Source organism: Macaca nemestrina, chromosome 1, assembly GCF_043159975.1.
Source record: "Macaca nemestrina isolate mMacNem1 chromosome 1, mMacNem.hap1, whole genome shotgun sequence".
NCBI lineage: Eukaryota > Metazoa > Chordata > Mammalia > Primates > Cercopithecidae > Macaca > Macaca nemestrina.
Window position 1 is genome coordinate 21,048,411 of NC_092125.1, and position 24,942 is coordinate 21,073,352.

At 39.3% G+C, this 24,942-nt stretch overlaps 1 long non-coding RNA gene and 1 pseudogene across 1 annotated transcript in view; both read right to left on the reverse strand.

Annotated features, from left to right (window-relative positions):
- The window catches only part of LOC105492938 (uncharacterized), a 117,375-nt gene that overhangs the window by 42,169 nt on the left and 50,264 nt on the right, over positions 1-24,942 (reverse strand). The window contains exons 2-3 of the long non-coding RNA XR_011610589.1: positions 18,452-18,532; positions 8,079-8,234 (exon numbers count right to left, since the gene is read on the reverse strand). This is a non-coding gene — a long non-coding RNA (uncharacterized lncRNA). The remainder of the gene's footprint in view (positions 1-8,078; positions 8,235-18,451; positions 18,533-24,942) is intronic.
- Positions 237-2,491, reverse strand: LOC139356470 (cytochrome c oxidase subunit 7B, mitochondrial pseudogene; annotated as a pseudogene).

The window sequence follows — 24,942 nt, forward strand, 5'->3', positions numbered from 1 at the left end:
TGCCTGCCACAACGCCCGGCTGAGTTTTTGTATTTTTTTTTTTTTTTTAAGTAGAGATGGCGTTTCACCCTGTTAGCCAGGATGGTCTCGGTCTCCTGACCTTGTGATCTGCCTGCCTCAGCCTCCCAAAGTGCTGGGATTACAGGCGTGAGCCACAGCACCTGGCCTCCCCTACTGTCTCCTTATCCCTCATCACACACACACACACATACACACACACACATTTACTTTTTTCCCAGGTTCTCAGTGACTTCTTTGAATTGAGAAATTATGTATTTATCTATTACCAATCTATTAATTTCTAACTACTCATTTATTTCCACAAACATGGATAGAGAGCTTGATATGTGCAAGTTATTCTGACAGAGGTTGGGAAACAAAGATGAATGAGACATTGACTCTGATTTTTAACAAGCTCATCATCTAGGCAGAACTTATACTTTACCATTTTTTTGTTTGCTTTTGAAGGTTTCAAATTTATTTCTTCAATAATGCCATATCTTAAGGGTATATAGTGCTTTCACTTGGCATCAATTATGATATATTTTTAAACAATTCAGTAGTATACCAGCTGGGATGATTACTGATCTCTCCATTCCTTTAGGGTGACTCTGCCAACAGGGGACAGGTTCCCTATTATTCCAATTTGTGTTGCTACATATGTCCATACAGCAATACAGAAAGTGTCTCCATTAGCTAATACAGCATTACCGCCTTTGTCATGAAAATCAGACGTACGTTTCTGGTGGCTCTGCCTTGCCATTATTTGCTGAATGCTTGGAACATGGAGATGACTCAGTGAAGTTTTGACCAAGGGAAACATTGTGAAGGTGAAGATAGAACTGAGGCAATGCAGCTGCTGCTTTGGTGCAAATTCACTTCAGGTACCTTTGAAGAGTGCTGAAACACAAAAGCCACTCACACTTTACTTTTTTTTTTTTTTTTTTGGGACTGAGTCTTCCTCTGTCACCCAGGCTGGAGTGCAGTGGCGTGATCTCAGCTCACTGCAATATCCACCTCCCGGGTTCAAGCGATTCTCCTGCCTCAGCCTTCCAAGCAGCTGGGATTAGAGGCACCCACCACCACGCCCAGCTAATTTTTTGTATTTTTAGTAGAGACAGCGTTTCACCATGTTGGCCAGAGTGGTTTAGAACTCCTGACCTCAAGTGATCTGTCCGCCTTGGCCTCCCAAACTGCTGGGATTACAAGCGTGAGCCACTGCACCCTGCCTTCAAACTTTACTTTTAAGGAATAACATGCACCACCAAAATAGTACTTGTTACTTATTGTGTGCCTACAGTAGATAAGGAACTCACATGTTGTCTCAGTTAATCCCCAGACAGTCCTACAAAGTATTGGTAAAATGATAAATGATTCCCATTTTACACATGAGGAGACAATTATTGGTAGATTTGGGCAACAGTACTAAGAACATTGGCTCTAATATAGTAAGTGCTTATATCTTAGTTGAAGGACATGCATGGGTAAGTCACCTAGCAAGTGAGCCAAGACTCTGAACTTGAATCTGGTTCTACCTTCCCGTGCTTGTTTTATGACCTGCCATTGTTTCTTACTCCATCATCTGAATGCTCAGGATAGATGAGGACTTAAACAAAAAGGGGAAAATGTCCCTAAAATTCCATCCTATAGAAACGTGTGAGTACTCATGACCAGCAGAGTCACCACACAGCCAATTGAGGTGACACTTTGAGCAGTAACTTAGTGGGATTCTTTTGCTGTAGGTTAACTAGAGTCCAAGGGGCATCCAGCTGTGGAAAAGATGATTTAGTTAATTTGTAGTAAAAGAGAACAGAATAGAAATACGCTGTCAGTCTATAAACACCTTCTCCGACTCCCTTAGCAAAAGACTTCCCTTCTTCCATACCCACCTCTCATACTACCCTTTAGTGATAAGCGTTTTCTTTTTGATTTCCCTGATAATAATTGAAAGCAGTTTACATGTTTGGATAAGTGTAAATCTGTGGGAGCAGAGAGACAGCTACAGTATGGTCTGTTCAGGGAATCTCACATTCTATCAAGTTCCTGGGCCTGACCCAGAGAGACTCGTAATTCAGCCTCCACAGAAACCCTGCTCTGTGGTCAAGCAGCTCAGAACAATAAGCAGATTAAACCAACAGAAGTCAAGATTATTTGTTGAGGGAGTCTAGGCTTTTCAGAGGCTTAGGTTTTAGCACCAAGCAGAACATAAAGAGAAGAAAAGTACAGAACGTGAGAGGTCTGTTTTGGCTCTACCTATTTGTTTTCTTTTTCATTTTGACTGTCGTTGGGCCCCTTTAGAGGTGCCATTGTGGTTCCTTTTGGGTCTTGCTGTTTACTGATGATTAGCGATGATATAAGGTGAAAGTTGGTAAGACTTAGGTCTCCCAGAGGTTTGGTATAGAAAAACTGAGAACAAAAGGCTTTGAGACCCAAAGAGTAAAACTCCAATAATGAACTAATTAGGATAGATATTTGGAACAAAGGATTTACCCAGCACTTCTTTAAGTCACACCATGAAATTATCTGTTTGATTACAAAATCACCATTCTCATAACTAATATTTTAAGCCCAGAGAAAGAGAGGCATGGATTAAGCAAAGAACTCAGAGTCGAAACACCTATGTCTTGTCCAGACTCTGCTTCTAACTAGCTGTATGTCTTAGGTGCTGTGAAACCTTAGTTTTCCACTTTGTTAAGTGAGTATATTTGACTGCATGCTCTAAAATGAGCACATTCTCAAATTTTTGTTGTCAGAAGCAACTAATGGAAATTGTGGGTATCTGGCTCTATCTTAAATTGTAACTGTGACAATTTGAAACCATCTCTTTTTACCATGCCTCAGTTTTCTCATCTGGAAAGGATGACTTTTTAAAAATTCCTGTCCTTTGTAGGGACATGGATGCAGCTGGAAACCATCATTCTTAGCAAACTATCACAAGAACAGAAAACCAAACACCGCATGTTCTCACTCATAGGTGGGAACTGAACAATGAGATCATTTGGACTCAGGAAGGGGAACATCACACACAGGGGCCTATCATGGGGAGGGGGGAGGGGGGAGGGATTGCATTGGGAGTTATACCTGATGTAAATGACGAGTTGATGGGTGCAGCACACCAACATGGCACAAGTATACATATGTAACAAACCTGCACGTTATGCACATGTACCCTACAACTTAAAGTATAATAATAATAAATAAATTTAAAAATAAAATAAAATAAAATAAAAATTCCTTCTTTCTATTCCTGGACTCTTAGTGGTAGACCTACGTAGGGAAAGGCCCATAAGTCGTCCTGACCTGGCTGACAGTTCTGTTAACAAGCAATCATACAGGTCTGGCAGTCCTCGCCACTCCTAGATGCTCTACGTAAAAGAGTAAAGAGTTCTTGCCTGCATAATTATCTGGAAGAACTGCCATTTCCCTAACCACACAGGAACATTTAACAGGAATCTAAGTGTTCTATTTGATAAAAATCATTTCAATTCCAGATGATTTTGACTACATAAGACTCCTCCCTATTGCATTAACAAGAGCGTGTTCTGCCCTAGAAATCCTTTAATATCTACCTGAGACCATCAATTTTCAAATACAAGCTTGGATCAGAGCTTTGGCAGGGCAAATAGGAGAGACATGCTTTTGCATAAACAGGAGCTTATATTTGGGAAGAATACATTAACCTTTCCCAATGCAAATGATAAATGCTTTCCACAATCTTGTAACAGTCTGAGCCCTTAAAGGGGCAAGGGACAGTAATTGCCCTCAAAGTATGCTCTGTGCTCTGCAAGATGACCTTAAGGCTAAAAAGGAAGGTTTCCATAATGCCATGTCACTGGGCCAATTTCATTTCTCCTTTTCATTAATGAAGAGTTTATCAGTTCACCAGTATCAATAAGTCTTTCAGGAATTTTTTTGAATTCAAAGATGGGGATTGTGCAAGACCTGATTCTGGAAGGATTGTAAGAGAGCAACTAAATATGCTTATTAAGAAATAGAGGACCCACTTCTGCAAAACTGGTAATAAAATAGTTTCATGTAAATATGTATTTTTAAAAAATTAGCTCTTGATATATTATGTTATATTATTATTAAGATCCGAATAACCCAATGAGCATAATTCTCAAATTCTGATGCAGTTAACTATTCCCTGTCAGAGGTAAGTGGATGACGCATACACTCATTTCCCCATTCTAGAAGATCCATGTTATTAACTTTTCCTTTATGGACCTTTCCTCTTGACTCTCCTATGCAGATTTCTAAGGGCAATGAAAAGTGGAGGACTTTTGTGGCATCTGACTACTAGTATGATCTCCTTCATTTCAGAGCAGAGGGTGGTATGTAAGGGTGCTGGTATGTGTTCATTTTGGATGAGGGAGAGTTTCTAACTACTCACTTTTGAGTGTAAAAAATACAGATCAGAAATGAGTGACAACCATATTCGGATCATCAATGAATGCATATTAATGGAAGCACAAGGCTCAGGGAAGTTTCTCTTATCATGTGTGACTATAGATTAGACCAGTGGCTCTCAAAGTGTGGTCCCTAGACCAGACCAGCAGCATCAGCATTACCTAGGAATTTATTGAAAATGCAAATTATCTGTCCCCGCCTAGTGAGTCAGATACTCTGTTGGTGGGGCCGACAATCTGTAGCTTAACAGGCCCTCCAAGTAATCCTGATGCATGCTAAAGCTTGAAGTCTTACTCTTTTTGCTCTTCTAGTTTTTCACATCTATCTCACTGTCCTCACTCCTCCTCATCACAGTGGCTCATGCTACACAGCCAGGGTCAGTGGAAATCAGGAATATTGGAGCCCTAGTTCCTTCTCAAACTAGCTCTAAATCTTTGAGAGAGATTATGCAAACTTCAGTTTCCTTAGCACAAAATAATATCATGATAACATCTGTTCTACTGACCTTATAGACTCATATTAGATAAGTATCAAATAAGACACATGAAAGCATTTTAAACAGAAAGGGGTGAGACAATATATGGTAAGAATGATGCCAGTCATGGTTATTGTGTCTACGTTCTTCTTACACAAAGACCCAGATAAACCCTTCATAGGAAATCAGTCTACATGTATTATGCAGCATATATTAATATTATTTAAAAGACAGTGCTAAAAACTAGGGAGTCTAGAGATAAAGAAGACATATGACTCTTGCCTTAGCAGAATTTCAAAACTAGTTGGTGGGAGACACTATAAGCACATACCATGTATCTTCAAAAGACCCACAACAACACATAATTATTGTGCAGATGGGATGTAGAATCAGGTATGATTCATTCATTCCAATGTTGCAGCCTTCTTTGGATCATAGACCCACCCTTTGAGAATCTGATTTTTAGAATTGTTTAGCACAATAATTCTAGGGATCCTTTACCTAGAAAAGTGCACATATGCATCATGACTCAAAATATGTGTAAAAAGACAATTTTTAGATATTGATAGACTCTCTTGAAATGTACTTACAGACCTCTAGATTAAGAACCCCCCTGGTTTTGAAACCGATAAGAGACAATGATTAGCAAAAAGAAGGAAATTCTCTGCAGGCTTTTTGAGAATCCTGTGGTTGATAGTCTCTGGGCTTCTCTTGTGACTCACTTTAACCAACAATAATGGTGGAGTTAATATGGTGCCTCTTCAGGACTTAAGCCATAATAAGGTGTGGAAACTATGCTTTTGTGGTTTTGGGAGCCCTAAGCTGCCATATAAGAAGTCTACCTTGCTAGAGAGAACATCTAGAGAGGCCAAGTTAAGAGAGAAAGAGAGAGACTCAGCCCTATCAACATCCCAGATGAACCCAGCTCTTCATCATCTCCACCAAAGCATGTGAATGAGCCATCTTAAATGTTCCCAACAGTGACGTCACCAGATAACTACAGCCCAGCAGACTCCATGTGGAGAAGAAATGTCCAGCTGGACACCCAGTCAATTCATAAAATCATGAGAGATAATAAAAACTATTCTTGTGTTAAGCCACTAAGTTTTGGGGGTGATTTGTCATGCAGCAGTAGATATCAGAAACAAATGGCTAGAACAAAAATAAGAAACTGGGAATTAAATGAATTGTGTTCAGAAAATAATGTGAAGATTAATGGGCCTAGAACAGTCAACACAGAAATTTATGTGAGAAGTAGGATAGTAGAAATGAGGCATGCCAAGTTCATCCTAGGCTTTAAGAGTTACAGGAAATTACTGTGTTCTCAGGCATCTCTTGTATCTGGAAGCAGGATGTATGTCCCTTTCTAACATTCTTATCTTTTGGGTGAGGTGGAGTAGAGGGTATTAAGTGAGAGGCAAAAACAATCACAGTCTACACTGATTCATATGTGAAACATGGAACACTGACCCAGGCTTGCCCTAGCCTAGGGAGAGCTTTGCTTTGTGAGCCCTGGGGAGGCAGGAAGTATCTGATACCTCTTTGGGTTCCCTATTGGTTCTCACTTGTTTATTCCTGTAATTATCAGAAAAAGACCTTGCTTCTAGCTTTTGGAAAATGGAAGAAACATTCCTCTTTGGAGTAATTCACAAAGACTTATTGATTGCCTATGTTGGAGGCCTTGAAAGAGGAGACAGGAAAGGCAAAGACTAGAGATCTATTCTTTCATTTGGAATGGAACTCTATCATCAATTACTTTCACAGGACAATGGGGCACTCCCAAAACTAGCACTGAAATTGGCCAAACTAAGCACATTACCAGGGCCAGCATTATATGCAAATTTGAAATCGGAAAAGGGACAGTGCTTGGGATGGCATAAAACTAGGGACAAAGTCAGAAATTCTTGGATTCCACTTCTAACATCCTGCCCCAACCACAGCTTCTGAGAAGCTACATGGAGTAACGGCAGAAGTCTTACTCTCAGAGACACTGGAGTTTTGTTCTGGTGCTATTATTAATCTTCAACAAGACCATTAGCAAGTCACTTCTCTTCTCCAGGCTTCAGTCATCTTACTTGTAGAAGCGTTAGACCACACTAATGCTTCTCAAACTTCAATGTGCAAACAAATCACCTAGGGATCTTGCTAAAGTGTAGATTCTGATATATTAAGTCTGGGGCAGGGTCTGAGATTCTGCATCACTGAAAAGCTTCCAGATTATGCCAGTGCTGCTGATGAGAGGATCACACTTTGAGTAGAAAGGGACCAACCAGCAGATTCCCTTAGGCCGTCTTTCAGGTTGGTGATTCTGATTCCATTGATTCTTCGACTCTTGAAATCATGAGCACTCAATTTCCCTACTACCTCCTATAAAACACAAACATTTCACCAAGTAAAGATGCTTATGAAGTTTCCAATGTTTGTCAAGCTTAAGAAACCAAGCTCTATACTTTGATCACATGCAAATGTGTAGCTCTTACCCTGACCTACATGGGCCCTGAGATGTGTGTCTCATGAGAGGTAACATTTGGATTCTTTCCCAGGCAGCCAAACCATACCACGCAAAAATAATTTGAATCCAGAAAGACAATGAAAAACTTTTCCTTTAGCAGATCAGCTCAGCAGAGCAGCACCCAACACTGCAAGTTATCCTCTTAGCAATTAGCATGCAAATGACTTTTGACACTCATTTGCTAATGTCAGCTTAATGCAGACATATGGGAGGATATTGAAGTAGAAAGTTACTGCCCTTTTAGATGACAGCAATTATTATTACATTACCAGGAACTCCTTTCTGTGTTCCCATAGCAACTCAGATCAATTTAGCTTTACTGATACACTGAACAGGTTTGGTTTTGGAGAGGGAGTAGTAAGGCCATCCTCAAGTAGAAATAAGTAGTTGACCGCACAATCTGTCATTTCACCCCCACTTTGACCCTACTCACCTTGTTTGAAATTCCCTCTTTTTTATGGGAGTTGGGATGCTGCTTTTTAGTTCAGGCCACACATATTTTAGTCTGGTAAAAATACTCATTGTTTATTCCAGAACCTTGCCGCCGTTTCACCAGCACTTTGGAAAGCTGCTAAGTTATGTTAGCATAGACAGAATACAACTGTTTCTTCATTATCTTGTCACTTATTGAACTTGCATATTTTCTATTTCATTTACTTGGAGCTTGAAGGATTTTCTTACCTGTGAGAGTTCCCGTTCCCAGTGTATATGCTGCTGCGAAGAGATTTACTGAATCAGAGATAGCTCTAGGCTGGAAGTCAGGATACTGTGGTCTCACTTGGGTTTCATAACTGAGGAGTGGTGGTATCTTTCTGGAATCAATTCCTTCTCAGCCTCCTGCAAAACGGAAATATAGGAATAGGTCTTGCTAGAGTATCTCCTTTCTGCTAGTAATATCTCCTGACTGTAAAACAGCAAATATTAGCATTTGGGATGATGAGGTCAAAGTATGCATTCTCATGGAAGAAGAAATGTAGAAAAAGATTCCGTACCATCCCCTCTGTCTCTCTCCATCTTTACCTTGCCACTCTTTCTCTAACCAGAATTTCCTTCTACATTCCCAGTTACATAGCAAAATTTCCAGTTCTACTGACAGAAGCAGCTTAGCTTGGGAGGGAATGTATGGGGAAGAGGGGGTTACTGAGAGCATATAGACCCCATACTGAAATGCCCTGTAGCATTTAGATGTTTGGAAAATCAGTTACTCAAATGTAGATTGGGGATATTGAATGGTGTGAGTATGGGTATAGACGCAATCATGTGGGCTTCTTTGATCACTCATCAGAACACCAGTTTTCCTGTCTGTTTTATTCCTGGCTCAGCCTAAACATAGGAGTAGCTATTTAACCTTTTTCCCCTCAAATCTTAAATGGGTATATGCACCCTCTGAAAACCCAATTTTGCTATTACCCTGTACTTGGCATCCATAATTTAAAACTGACATATAAATTAGGCATCTCTTAACAAGGAACTCAGGGCAGATTGAAAATCAAAATGATCTATTCCATTACAAATTTAGGCAGTATAATAACAGAATTCATCATTATCTCCTATATGCACAACATTTTTTTTCTGTTTTTATGTGTATCACTAGGCATAGCACAGTGATTAAGCAACCCCCTACTTCCCTGCAGCACCCCCATTAGTGTGGGAGAGTCCTGGGGGGTCTATGGCAACATATTTTATTTTCTCATTTGATCCTTACTTCAGCCTTTCAAAGCTGTGTTCTTTTCTTCAGCCTCAAGGGAATTCAGGGTACTTAAAAAACTAGGTCACAAATTGCATCCATCTCTTAGAAGAAAGTAGTGAAATGACATTGTTGTTCTCTCTGCTCCTCTTATCCGGAGATAACAGTGAATATGTGCTGCTTCAGAGGAGTAATTATGAATGTGTGAAAATCTACTGTGATTCAATGACAGTGCACATTAGTCAAAAACCCTTTAGAGGAGCTGAAGCTTATGGCCTACCTAAAGGCAGAAACCTCTAGACCTGGAGACTGAATGGATAATGAAGTTTAATCACAGTCATCCTGTGAGTCAGAGGTGAATAAGCTTGCAGCCCTGGGAGTGATCCAGGTGCTTGTGGCCTGTCTCAGGCAAAGGGATCTCTTCAGCAGCTGTGCGGTGAGAAGGGCTTCTCCAGCTCCTCTCCCTCTTAGGAATTTTTACCTATACCAGCATGATTCTCATCTCATGAAAATGAGATTCCAAGGAGCTTCTCCTCATATTGCAAATTAAGCACCTGGTAACACTTGATATTTTGGATATATCTCAGTACCCTGGCCCATATGCAGAGTCCTGGTTTAAGAAAAGTTTGCTATTTTGGAGAACTTCTTTGACTAATAAGGGTGAAGAAGGAAAAGGAGGGCCAAAGTGTCTTACCCGCCTGGCCCTTCTCCCTGGCTCCTTCTGCCCTTTGAGCACAGAGCCTAGGGTACTTCGGAGAGCCCACTCAGGGTCCCCCGCCACAGCTTTCAATTACAGCCATACAGCCATCTTCATGATTAGCTCTGGACAACTATGTTCCTGTTTCTGAATGCCTTAAAGGGACCCTAGGAGAAGGTCAAGCAAGGTGGGGCACCCATGTATGGTGGCAAGATGTGTGGGTACTCTGAACTATGCTATCTGAAAAGCCAGGTTGCCGTTTGCTAGTAGGCAGCACAGGGTAGTGGACTCAGCAGAACACCCAGCTATGACAGTAGGCTTTGGAGAGTCAGGTATAGAAGTGCCTCATGACAAAATAGCCACCAGTTATACCTGTGTGTATATGTAACTTATCCAAGGTCACTAAGTAGTGGCTGTGTTTATTCTAGTTAGAAAACCTCCTGAACTCACTATCCTATGAGATTTCTATTAGAATTTTAATTGCAATTGGCTTAGAGCATTCTAAAGCAGGATGGTTTTGTGGAATGGGGTGAGGGAATCTGTCTGTCACATTAGGGTAATTGTTTTCAAAGCCAGACTTTGCAATTCCTTCATCAGACCCTGTTCCTCCACCCTTAGACTGGATTCCCCAGGTGATACTAACGGGGAGTGAGGTAAAAGAAGGTGTCATTACAAGTTTCCCACCTCCAGGGGATGGTCTATCTTGGAAAAAGACCTGCAGAACCCTCTGAGGCACCTGGTGGATTTTAGATCGGGGACACTGCTGCCCCCAACATGTGTCCCATGAAAGTAGAGAAAACGATTGATCTCAATATCCTTTCCCATCCCCGGGGCATTGGGGTCCTGGTTGTTTAAAGATCAGATAGTTTCCAAGTAGTTTAGAATTCCTGCTTATCTCTCCCCACTTCATCATTCAGCTTTAGAATGCTCTAAGCCAATTGCAGTTAAAGTTCTAATGGAAATCTCATAGGGTAGTGAGTTCAGGAGGTTTTCTAACTAGAATAAACACAGTCACTACTTAGTGATCTTGGAGAAGTCACATACTTTTTTGCAGCGATTTTATACAATGTCAAGCTTGCAGGATTAAAACAGAGATAAAATCCTTACCACTTCTAATATCCTACAAGTGTAAATGATCATTCCCATGCAACCCCCTACAAACCCTCATCACCACCCCAAATTCAGCTCATCAAAAAGAATTAGCACATACTTAATATTTATTCCTCCTGTTTTTTTTTTTCTCTTGAAGAATTGTGAAGTTATAGAACTTGAGAGTTGAAATGGGTCCCAGGAAGAAAATGGCAGTAGCTGTGCAGTGGATATCTCCCTCGCTGTGTGAAGAAAATGGGTATCTCCAGATCAAAGAGGCAAGAGCCGGTCATCATTGCCAGTTTTCACATCAGGAATTGGAGGACTTTAGAAGAAAGCACAGGTGCCTTCGTACCCCTAGGACAGGTCATGGCGTTTTCCTCTGTCAACCACAGTCTCTTGTTGAGCTATTCCCCTAAATAGTGATTTCTTCTCCCCAACCTATATTCTCCCTGCTCCAGCCAAATCCTCCCCACTCCAGTCTTGCTGTGGATAGCACAGACAAACCCTGTGTCCAATGTGGGATCCCAGTGAAAAGACAAAAGGATTCGATGTTGCTTTTTTGGACTCGTTCTCTTAAGCTGAGGGGACATTTCTGGACTTTTGTTAAATGTTGTTATTGTTTTGGCGCCTTCCACACTGAGAGTAAAAATGCTGACTTCAAGGTTCTACATTTTAGATGTTCTTTTTGATCTCACTAAACATGTATTTGAAGAGCCCCAATAATTCACATTTCTAAAGAGACACATTGCCCTTGTCCTAAAAACATGGGTCCAAAAAAGCAACATCGAATCCTTTTGTCTTTTCACTGGGATCCCACATTGGACACAGGGTTTGTCTGTGCTATCCACAGCAAGACTGGAGTGGGGAGGATTTGGCTGGAGCAGGGAGGATTTCTGTGGAGAACCCCATGCTCAAATATGGATCTGCCCCTATAATGTGTTCCCTAGGCATGAAATGAGGTTAAATTCCAGAGCCCTCAGTGTAGAGTAAAATTTTAATGCATATACTTTAGTTGGAAGGAAGAATTTGTGCAGGGAAGGGCCTGAGAGTAGATTTTAGATGGAGCAGGGCAAAGAAGAGAATATAGGTTGAGGAGAAGAAATCACTGTTTAGGGGATTAACTCAACAAGAGTTGAAAAAAATCTGAAGTAATGTGGTGAGTGGAAATGGAGGCAGATACTCTGTTATGTGAAGGCTAGAAGACAAATTAGTTAACTTCATGTGTGCAAATGTGGAGAGGTTCAAGAAGGAGAGTGGGGGGAGGCAAAGCAGGCAGAAATGGGAGTTAGAGAAAGCAGATAGGAGAGGCGGCAGTGGGAATTGAATCTTGAAGGTTAAACAACAACTTGAAGAGTACTCCAGCTAGAGCTCTCTAGCTGGGGAGATACTGGTGCTGCAAACAAGAGGTATAGGTACTGCAAGCAAGTGAAACAGCATTGCAGATCTTCAGGAAACCACAAAAGGCCCAGCAGAGCTGGAGGGGCCGTTTGGTGTGACATGGGTTAGGGCGACAGGCGATGACCTGCCCCATGGGCGTGCTGTGGCAAGAACACTGGAATCTCTGCGGAGTATTAGGGGTCTCATTAAGCAGGTGAGAGACAGATGTAGAAAGAAGAGTGGTGCTGACACACTTTGATGCTGTCACAAGGTTCCCCCAAATAAGAGTTCTCAAAGGGTAGCCACTGGACCAGAGGCATTAGCATCATCTAGGACTTTTAGACATACCACCTCGTAGCAGACTTGCTGAATCAGAAACGCCTGTGCTGGCACCCTTCAGGTGACTTCAGTGCATGCTTAGATTGGAGAGGCATTGGTCTAAATCAGTCAGCTCTTTTAAAAAGTTTAGATGGGAAAGGCAAATAAGCAAGGCATTGGAAAGGTTAACTAGAACAAAGACCTCATTCTATTTGTTCAATTTCGGACCAAGTTACAGAATTCTGCCAGTAAGTGCTTTAAGAATAAAGCAAGAAGGCTTTATGAGGAAACATTATTTGAACAATGGGTGCAATTTAGAAAGACAAAGTAGACAGGGAATATTTAGTAGATAAAGTCACAGGCCAATAGATAATTAGATATTCAACAAACAAATAAATCAACGCGTTTAACAAAAGTTGATGGAACCCCTATCTCGAGCAACCCTCTATCTCAGGAGCAAGAGAAGCATAGAATGAGACATGCCTTCAAGGAAATAAACCCGTGAACAATTATTGAGACTCCTATAATTCTCTCTTGTGATTATTTATCCAGATGCAATGGAAATTTTCTGGCTATTGCCTTCATTATTCTTGGGGATAAAATAGAACTAATTTAGGCCACAGAATCTTCGGCTGCCTGTTCTTTCACCCAGGAGTCGTGGGGGGGATGGGGGGCGGTGGTGGAGGAGGCTCAAGCCATTCTCCATGTGACAGTCCTTGCACGTGTGTGTTGCTGGTTAGCAGCAGCTGCTGCAAAGAAAATAATTATTTTCTTGAACTGCAAACCTATTTCCTCCAGGGATTAATCAAGACAAAAGTAATCTAAATCCTATTAAGACTATTTAATGATCAATCTTTCCCTCTGTTTTCCCTGATTATAGGGAAGTGAATTGCCCCAATTCTTCTTTATCAGCCCCCTGCAGCCATGCCAATGCCTTACCTCTGTTATATTCAGCCATAGCGGAAGCTTATTCTCATAGAGTCAGGGGTTGGCATGCAGTTACTAGTTACTCTTGGTGAGACTAGTGAAGACGAGTGAAGGAAAGTGTTGCATAGGTGAAATCTCACAGCCACAAATAGGTGATTGTGAGAGTAACAATAAAAGAAAGTCATTCTCATACTCCAGTAGATGACTCATTTTCTCCTCATTTTTTTTTCAAGGAGTTCTCTGCAATGGTTAACCTAGTACCAAAAATCCTTCTCTTTTTTCTTGGACAAAACTTGTTCAAGTTAGTTAGCATAGCATTTACTATGTCCGAGACATTGTCCAGATGCTGTGGAAAATACAGACTCTAAGTAAACAAAACAGAACCTTGTTACTAAGAAGCTTACCATACATTAAATGTAGGGGCTTATAAACAGACTAACCATAAACTGAGGCCAAATGAAATAATTAGTAAACATAAGTATAAAGGACTACTATTAGAGAAAAAGAAAGAAATGCCTTCTAATGCTGGGAAAATCTGAAGAAGACTTCCTGGAGGAGGTAGCATTTGAGCTGGCTTTGAAGAGATAGAGAAAATTTAAATGGGGGATAAGAAAGGAGAAAGGCATTCCAATTGGAGAGAATACGGAAAAGTCACAAAATCATGCAAATCTATGTATGTGTAGTTAAAGTGTAGTAGTATGACAAGATAACATAGTAGGTGGAAGTATAAAGAGAGAGATGAGGCACGGAATAGCAGTTGGATTTTGATTGAGGAAGATCTTGAATACAATGGGTTGTTACTAAACTGGGAACAACAGAGAGTCTTTTTCTTACTATTTGCTCCTGAGAATGTAAATCATGTTTTATGTTTTTGAACTGAAATGAAGAATTTGAGCTTTAGTACAGTACTCTTTGGTCCTATAAAATTCCATTTAGTCTATGGATCCCATTCCAGCCCAAACATCCCAGTTTCTTTCCGTAATAAAAGGTATCTGATCTCCCCCTCAAAGAGCTTAGGGGAGAAACAGCTTAGGAATGGGGGCTTCTGTATCATTTTCCTATGCCTCTTACTACAGGAAAAATACTTCTTTTTGCTTCCTAATTCACTTTGGAGAAACAAATTGGTCTCCAGCTGTTGCAAAACAAGAATGTGATCCTCAGAAATGCAGCCGTTATAACAAAAATTTTATTATGTGGAGTTTGAGCAGTATCTGACCTTCCTTCTCATTTCTGTGAGCTGCGTCTCCAACCTTAGGGATTCATAGTCTCCATGTGACACTCCTTCCACGTGTATGAGATCTGGTTGCTAAGCCACAGAGCAAGTACAACCTAATGCTGTTTTCGAAAGATCAATTATTGTTTATCCACTCTTGTATCTGTGTCCTTCTAAAATATAATACAAACAGATCCTTCTCTACCAGGATCTGTATGAGGGACAATCTGTCCCTGCTGACACACCCAGAGTAACATTAAAGTTGAGAGCAACTTTACATGGCAGAGTGAGGAGTCTTTTGAACTTACTAGAGAATATACATTGTGTGTGGACCCAAGTCTATATAAATTTGAGGGAAGCCCATGAGACAGGGTGGGTATAATGAAATATGAATGGAAGTAGAGATCCTTAAAGGTGTTAAGATCAGAAAAGACATGGTGTTGTCCTATTTCTAAAAAAATATATATCATTACTTGGTGGTGGTGGTGGTGGAGGTGTGTGTGTGTCAATGAATGGTGGTATAGTAAACAGACATAGAAAATTCTATTTTAAGAATGAGATCATGTCCTTTGCCGGGAAATGGATGGAGCAGGAGGCCATTATCCTTAGCAAATTAATACAGGAAAAGAAAACCAAATACCATATGTTCTCACTTGTAAGTGGGAGCTAAATAATGAGAACACATGGACACATAGAGGGGAATAACACACATTGGGGTCTTTCAGAAGGTAGAAGGTGGGAGGAGGGAAAGGATCAGGAAACATAACTAATGGGAACTCGGCTTAATACATGAGTGATGAAATTAATGTATACAACAAACCCCCATGACACAAATTTACCTAGGTACCAAACCTGCCCTTATACCTCTGAACTTAAAAGTTTAAAAAAAAGATGAAAAAAATATCTATTTTAGGAGGTTTCTCAAACAGTGAGTCTCAAACTTGTCTGAACATTAAAATCATTGGAGGAACTTTAATAAAGCCCTATGCCCAACCATATACTGAGAATGCCAAGTGAACACTGGTGCAGACACTTTTGAAAAAAAGTTTGGCAGTATCTACCAAGGCTATACCTGTGCATCTCCGATAATTCAGCAATATCATTCCTAGGCATCTACTCAGAATAAATGCCACAATCTGTTTTGCCAAAAGACACATACTGGAACGTTCACAGCAGCACTGTTATATAGGTCAAAACTAAGCACAATCAAATGCCCATTGCTGTAATACTAAACAGTAATGAGAAGGAACTAAAACTATATACGTGAATATGGATGACTCTTAAAAACATAATGTTGAGTGAAAGAAGCCAGACACACAAAAAATGCATATTCTGTGATATTTAAATAAAAAATTTAAAAGGTATAACTAACCAATGCTATTGGATGTCAGGATTGTGATTATCCTTGGAAAATGTAGAAACTGAAGGGAGAAAGGGAGCTTCTGAGGTGCTGCTAATGCTATTTTCTGATTTGGGAGCGGATTTTGCAGATGTGTTCACTTTGTGATAATTCATTGAGCTGTACGCTTGTGCTTTATTCACTTTTGATGTGTATTACATTAACATAAAAAGTTGAAAATAATTCCAAAAAGCTTTATAGTGGCAAAAGAATAAACACATAGACCAGTGGAACAGACTGAAGAATCCAGAAATAGGCCCACCAAATATAGTCAACTGATCTTCCCCAAGTGAGCAAAGGCAATTCAGTGGAAAAAGGATAATCTATCTTTTCAACAAATGGTGCTGGAACAACTGAAAATCCATATTCTCCCAAAAAAGAATGTAGACTCAAACCTTATACCATTCACAAAAATTAACTCAAAATGGATCACAGACCTAAATGTAAAATGCAAAACTATAACATTTCTAGAAGATAGCACAGGAGAAAATCTAGGTGACCTTAGGCTTAGTGATAAATTTTTATGTACAACAGTAAATACATGACCCATGAAAGAAAAAATTGAGAAGCTGGACTTCATTAAAATTAAAATATTTTATTGTTTGAGACACAATTAAGAGAATGAAAAGACAAGAAACAGACTGAGATAAAATATTTGCAAAACACATATCTGACAGAGGACTTGAATCCCAAATATACAGACTTTTAAAGCTCAACAATAGAAAAGCAAACCACCCTATTAAAAAATGGGCAAAAGATCTGAACAAATATTTCACCAAAGAGAATATACAGATGGGAAATTAACATAAAAAAGTTTCATCGTTAGACATCACTAGGGAATTGCAAAATCAAACAACAAGGAGATACCACTACACACCTATTAGAATGTTTAAAAATCCCCAAACCTGGCAATATTAAATACTGGGAAGGATGCAGAGGAACAGGAACCCTTATTCGTTACTGAAGAGAATGCAAAATAAGTCAGCCATTAAGAAGACAGTTTGGCAGTTTTTCACAAAGTTAAGCATAGTCTTATGCAATCAAGTGATTGTGCTCCTAAATACTGACCCAGTTGAGTTTAAAACTTAGGTCCATGCAAATTCCTGGGCATAAATGTTTATGGAAGCTTTATGTATAATCATCCCAAACTGGAAGTAATGAATATGCCTTTTAATATGTGAACAGATAAACAAACTGTGGTAAATTCATACAATGGAATATTGTTCAACAATAAAAAGATGTGAGCTATCAAGACATGAAAATATACGGAAGAACTTAAAGGCACATAGCTAAGTGAAAAAAGCCAGTCTTAAAAGGCAATATACTCTATTATTCTAATTATATTACACGCTGGAAAATGGTGAATCTATAGAGATAGAAAAAAGATCAGTGGTTGCCAGGGATTTGGGAGGTGGGTGGCAGATGGTGGCAATGAATAAGTGAAGCACAGGGGATTTTTTTAGGGCAATAAAACTATTCTGTATGATACTGTAATATGGATACACGACATTACGCATTTGTCAAAATACGTAATACTATACAACATAAACAGTGAACTTTAAAGTAAGAAAAATTTTACAAATATATTTAAGTGGTCTAGGATCACCTAATAGACTGTGACAAGAGAATCTAACTGTATTACAAATATATGAAGCAACCTCACTAAAGAGGCTGTGGAAAAGGTGCTAACCTAAGTGACTTTAGGAATAAATGGAGTTTGTAAGACTAAAGGCAAAACTACAGATAAGCACTTTATCCTTGTTGATAAAATTGTTTCCTATTGAAGGTACAGGTTAAAAATTTTGATACCATGTACATGTATACTTTGAATTGAACAATTAAGTAAATGGCCTATGGTGGGAGCCAGGTTTCTCACTGTTGGAATTGGAGGTTAAAGACAAGCAAAGTGGGGAGGCTAGAGGTGTAAAAGAACTCCCAATGTCCAAATATGGAGTAATTTGAGCAAGAAAGTACTGTTGGATTAAAACTCTAAGTATGAAGTAAATATCCATTAATCCATATTGACATAAATAAATATTTGAAAAAAAAGCTAGTGAATAGAGGAAAAGAGACAAATCTGTGCAGAATTCCAAATAAATTATGTGTTGAATTCCAAATAAATTGCTCCACCAGTGAGGAGGGTAAGCATAACTCCCTGTTCCTTAGGTTTGGGATGATCATATTAACATTCTTCCAAAGACAGTATGGCCAGAGGGAACACATTTTACAATGGAGGAACCTGACAAACACTACTTTAGACAGGTCATCAATATCAACATCAACAGACATTTATCATGTTGATATTATATACCCTTAATAGAATGTGATGAAAATGGCAATTTACCTCTGTGATCTTCCTCCTCAAAACCATAACTCCAGTCTCACCATGAGGAAAACATCAGACAAATTCTAGTAGAAGGGCATCCTACAATATACAAGACAAATACTTCTCAAAACTGTATAAGTCGTCAAAGATAAAGAAGGTCTGAGAAACTGTCTGAGCCAATAGTAGCCTAAGAATGCACGATGACTAAATGCAATGTGGTAACCTGGGTGAGATCTTGGAACAAAAAAGAAAATTAAGTACCAAGAAAATTAAGTAAAAACTAAGAAAATTTGAATTAAGTATAACTTTAGTTGTTAAAAACGGTGTCACCATTGGTTTGTTAGTTGCAACAAATGGATCTTATAATATACTCATAACAGGGTAAACTGTCTGAAGGGGGTGATGGTATATCTGTACCATCTGTACCATGTATAACTCTGTACTAGTAGCTTAATATTTTTGTTTTTGTTTTTGTTTTTGTTTTTGTTTTGAGACAGAGTCTCGCTCTGTCGCCCGGGCTGGAGTGCAGTGGCCGGATCTCAGCTCACTGCAAGCTCCGCCTCCGGGGTTCACGCCATTCTCCTGCCTCAGCCTCCCGAGTAGCTGGGACTACAGGTGCCCACCACCGCGCCCGGCTAATTTTTTGTATTTTTTAGTAGAGACGGGGTTTCACCGTGTTAACTAGGATGGTCTCGATCTCCTGACCTCGTGATCCACCCGTCTCGGCCTCCCAAAGTGCTGGGATTACAGGCTTGAGCCACCGCGCCCGGCCAGTAGCTTAATATTTTTAATATTTTTGGTAAATCTAAATAACTCTAAAAATAAAGTTTATTAAACATTTTTTTAAAAATAAAGTGTATTAATTTAAAAAAATCTCAAAACTCAGGCTATACCCTAGACCAATAAAATCTGAATTTCTGGTGTTGAGATTCAGGCACCAGTGTTTTTTAAGCTCTGTAGGTGATTCTCGTGTGCAGCCATGGTTGAGAACAACTGCACTAAAATCAGTTTTGCTGCAGCAGAAGATCCCAAGACCCAGGTGATTCTTGAGTGTTGTTTGTTTGTTTGTTTGTTTGTTTTTTGAGATGGAGTCTCGCTCTGTCGCCCAGGCTGGAGTGCAGTGTTTGTTTTGTTTTGTTGTTGTTAGCTAACAGGCACCTTTGAAAATTCAATGAAATCTTTATATTCTCTTTATAGGGAGAAAAACAGAATGTATGTATATCACCATATTTTGTATACATGAAGGGGTCTACACGGCCCTGGAAGTCCATCCATAGACTCCCATATTCCTCAAGTAAAAAAAAAAAAAAAAAAAAAAAAAGCTGCTTTGGACTATGAACACTTTGAAGTCAAGAATTATAATTTATTCATCTTTGTATCTCTAGCACATTCCCTGACAGAGTAGATGGTCAATAGCCATTTGGTGAAGACAAGGTTTTCAGAATGGAGGGTGAAAGATGAGAAGGGCAGCCAGGGAGAGGTAGATGAGAAGGGAAGAAAGCTTTGTCCAATAAATAGACTTGTTCAGTTACAACCTGTCAGGGTAGGGTGATAACCAAGGGCTGGCCAGAATGGGCCAGGATGCAGTGTTCAGTTATCTGGAGGGGTCTCAGAGAAAAATAAAAGGAAATAGAAGGAAGAGATAGACCTCATAGATTTGGGCAAGCAGAAGTACAGATGTTTGAATTTCAGAGTAGCAACTCGAAGGAGATTCCAATGCAAGTGCAACCAAAGGCAGAAGTTACTAGTTCACAGCCCTGTATTGTGCTTCATTCCGAATGTGGTGGCTGTAAGACGGCAAGCATTAATTTTAGCTAGAAGGAGGTAAGATTACTACAAATGAATACTTCTGTTGGCAGAGGAGTCATAGGCCCCAGTATGGTGTTTGGCAAATAGTAGGAATGATAAATATTTTTGAATGGAAGAATAAGTAAATATAAAAGCATCCCTTTCTCTGTCCTTTGCCTACTAGTTTAACTGTCTAGTTTTATTGTATTTTTCTACTGTAGGAAAACAAAAATATTTTTAAAAAGAGAAAGAAAGGCAGGCAGAAAGGAGAAAAAACATTTTTAAAAAAGAAAATTAAAATCCATGTAATGTCCAATATCTGCTCTGCTGTATGTGTAGATCTTTCTATATACCAACTCATTAGCCTTATTTTACAGGTGAGGAAAATGAGAACAAGAGTCCTTGTTACTTGACCAAGTTCACACAGCGAGATTACACATGGTAGAACCAATATTAGAACCTAGGTGTATACTTACTCATTCAATATGTACAATAATTGCAAAAGTTTTCATAGGTCTTATTATGTATCAGGCACTATAAATGCTATGCATGTGTCAACTAATTTAAACCTAAGCAATATTATAAGGAAGGTACTATTATAAAAATCTCAGCCTTACAGGTAAGGGAACTGGAATAAAGAGATGTGAGGTAATGGCCCAAGGCCACACAGCCAATAACGGCTCACGATTTTGAATCCAGCACAGTCCGTCTTCAGAGGCTATACTCTTAATTACCATGCTTGGCCTAGGGTGACCATACATCGCGGCTTGTTTGGGGGAGTCCCAGTTTTATATTTGTTGTCCTGGAGCATCGTTAATAGCATGTTCTTCTACCTGTAAATGTCCTTGGTTTGGACAATAATGATAGTCATCCTAGCTATAACTGGCTCTTTCCATTTGGTCCATTTTTACTGTAAAATGCCATCCTTTAATCCTAATGACCAAAGTGGTCTAACTTTTGGCTCTTTGTATAAAATAAATTTTGAACTAACCAGGGATACCGTTTCCTGTGGCTACTAGCTCTCTGTGTTCTGCAAGTTGGGTGCATGTTTATACATCAGTAGACCAGTTGCATTGATCAAGAAATATTATTACACCCTTCATTGTGCAGCACGGCTGAGTTCTCAGACATGTAACCAAAATCTCAATGTCAGGTGTCCCTAAAAGAAATAATTCTAAAATAAAAGTTCTTTTATTCTAAACCCATGTTACATTTTTACCTAAGGCTATAGTCAATTAAACTTGATACCTTTTTGTTTTGTGTGTAGCTATTGAGCTATTTTTTCTTTAGCATTCTGAAATTGTACAACTAGATTTTCAACCAAACCGGACGGGGAGGTTACCTGTATGTATGGTATATTTTCTCTTGTTGTATTGGCCTATGATTAACAATTTGCTATGTTGGATATCACTCCAGCCTAAAGTATTAGAAAACTGTCAGATAATGTATTCACCTATTTTCTTGCCTTGTAATTATTATTTTATAAGCATGTCATCAACTTAATGTAATAAGATAATATTAATTATTCTCATTAAACTTGAGAATAAAATTGTTAAATAAGATATGACTATACCGAATGTGATCTGTTTGCCCCCACACTCTCCTCCTTCCCCTTGCTCTGTGCCCTGGGAGGCTGGTTCATTTGGGCGGCATCAACAGACTCCCTTGCGCTCTGACTTCCAGAGGGTTCTGCTCATTGCCTCCCATTGGGGGCACTTGTTAGAGACCTGAGGTCAGAGTGTTTATCCCTCTGGCTCTGTCCCTGCCTTATTTCCAAGGCCAACGACTATAGCTCCTGCCAGCAGTCCTGCTTTAGGTTTGGGTAACCATCCCCTCCCCTTACCCTTTCAGGCCTGGGGTAGTGACAGAACCAGCTCTTTTTAGCCCCTGGGGTAGTGCTCTGTTCTCTATTGGTTTACAAAAAAACTTGCGACATATTTGTAAATATCCCTTTATTAAACTCTCCTTGAATTACCCAGTTGATTATGCCATTCATTTCTTTCTGGGACTCATTTTGATACAATGGCTAAGACGAGAACCCTGAACTGACCGCCAGATACATCCTCCTATATCCTAACCACACTCTAGGTTTAGGACCTCCAGTTCAGCCACCTATACAATCACCCAGCCCAGGTGAAGCTGATTTTCCTCTTGGCCCTGCTTTCTTTTCATTTTATTCCTTCTCCTTGTTGTGATATCATTGCCTCAGCCATAATCATGCACTGAAGACCCTTCCTTCCTCGCTTTCCCTCAAGCCTCCTTATCAGTTCTTCACATGAAAGAGTGATGTTTTCAAAACCATCATGTCACTTCAGCATTTAAACTCTTCCACAGGCTCCTGTGGTACTTAACATCCAAACATCTTATTACCTGCAAGGTCCTACAGGCCCTGGCTCCTGACTTCCTCTCCAGCCTCAGGACACTGTCCCATTGCTTACCTCTTGCAGCCACACTGCCCTTCTGTTCAGTTCCTCAAACAAGCTGACATTTTCCTGCTTTGGGTCTGTGCCCTTGCTAGTCCCTCTGTCTCGGATGTTTGTCTTACCTCCACTCTGTGCTGGGTGGCATCTTCTCATTCTTCATGTCCCAGGTTTAATATCTTCTGAGTGTGGTCATTCGAGACCATGTTGTAAATAGGAACTATACTGTATTACCTTGGAATGTTTGAAGTTTTATTTTAATTAGGGCATTAAAAGGAAGCTATGCTAGCACTAACAACATAATTTCTTCCTCTAGAATTTGTCTTTGTTTAAAAGGAAAGACAACCTTGAGTGTACATATTGGTTCCTCCACTTAAAAGCCATAATATCTTGGCCAATATTTTTCACTTTTATGAATCTTAGATAGAAAGCATTCAATATAAAGCATTTCAGTATCAGTCAAGTGTTATCAATATTTATCGTATAGCAAGCATTAGGCTCTGAGAGTGGAACAGGACAGACACAGTTCCTGTCCTCCATCCTTCAGAATTTAGAGCATAATGGAGAGACAGACATGAATTCAGTCATCACTCACATGAGTAAATGTATGAGTGGGCAAGTGTGCTAGATGCTGTGATGGAAAGACACAAGGTGTTACAAGAGTATATAGCTGGGGACCTATTTTAAATTATAAAACTGGATGTATCAATTAACTATGGTTATGGAACACTTCATTCCTAACCTCAGTGCCATTTTCTTCACTCAATATTTTTTTAAATTGCCAGATAACATTGTATGTATTTATCACGTACAACATGACATTTTGAAGTATATAAACATCGTAGAATGGTTAAATCTAATTAACATATATATTACCTAGCATTGTTGTCAGTTTGTGGTGACATCACTCTCTTTGCATTTTTCAAGGATACAATATATTTATCTTTAACTATAGTCACCTTGCTGGGAAATAGATCTCTTGAATGTATTCCTCTTATCTATCAGAAATTTTGTATCCGTTGATCATATCTCCTCATCTCCCCATACTCATACCCCACCCCCAACCATCCCAGCCTCTAGTAAGCATCATTCTACTCTTTACTTTTTTAGATTACACATATGATTAAAATCATGTAGTGTTTGTCTTTCTGTGCCTGGGTTATTTCACCTAACATAATGTCCTCCAAGTTTATCCACATAGTCACAAGTGACAGAATTTACTTCTTTCTTCTGGATGAATAGTATTTCCTTGTACATATACACCACATTGTATTTATTCATTTATCCACTGATGGACACTTAAGTTGATTCCATATCTTGCCTATACTGCAATAAACATGCGAGTGCAGATATTTCTTTGATATACTGATTTCATTTCCCTTGGGTATACAACCAGTAGCGGAATTGCTGGATCATATGGTAGTACTATTTTTAGTTTATTGAGGAATCTCACACTGTTTTCCACAATGGCTGTACTAATTTACATTCCCACCAATACACTAGGGTTCCCTTTCTCCACATCCTTGCCAACACTTGTTACTTTTGGTCTTTTCAATAATAACCATTCTAGCTTGAGTGAGGTGATATCTCATTGTGGTTTTGATTTACATTTCCCCGATGATTAGTGATGTTGAACACTTTTCCATTTTCTGTTGGCCACTTGTATGCCTTCTTCTGAAAAATGTTTATTCGGGTCCTTTACCCATTTTTTAATTGTGTTATTTGTTTTCTTGCTATTGAGTTGTTTGAATTTCTTATATATTTTGAATATTAACCCCTCATCAGATGTAGAGTTTGCAAATGTTTTTTTCTCATTTTGTAGGTTGTTTCTTTACTTTGTTGATTTTTTTCCTTGGCTATGCAGAAACTTTTTAGTTTGATATAATCCTCTTTTTCTATTTTTGCTTTTGTTGCCTGTGTTTTGAGGAAATATCAAAAAAAAAAAAAAATCATTGCCCAGGCTAATGTCATGGGGCTTTCCCCCTATGTTTTCTTCTAGGAGTTTTATAATTTCAGGCTTTACATTTTAGTCTTTAATCCATTTTGAATTGATTTTAGTATATCGTGAGAGTAAGTGTCTAATTTCATTCTTCTGCATGTGAATGCCCAGTTTTCTGACACCTTTTATTGAAGAGATTGCCCTTTCTGCATTGTGCGAACCTCAGTGTCTTGTAAGAACAATCATTTATTACCTCTTACATGCTGCAGGTCAGCTGGAGTCCACTGATCTTGGCTGAGCTCTGCTGGTTGCCATGACTAATTTTAGCAGAACTTTCTCTGGTGTCTGCTGGTCAACTAAGG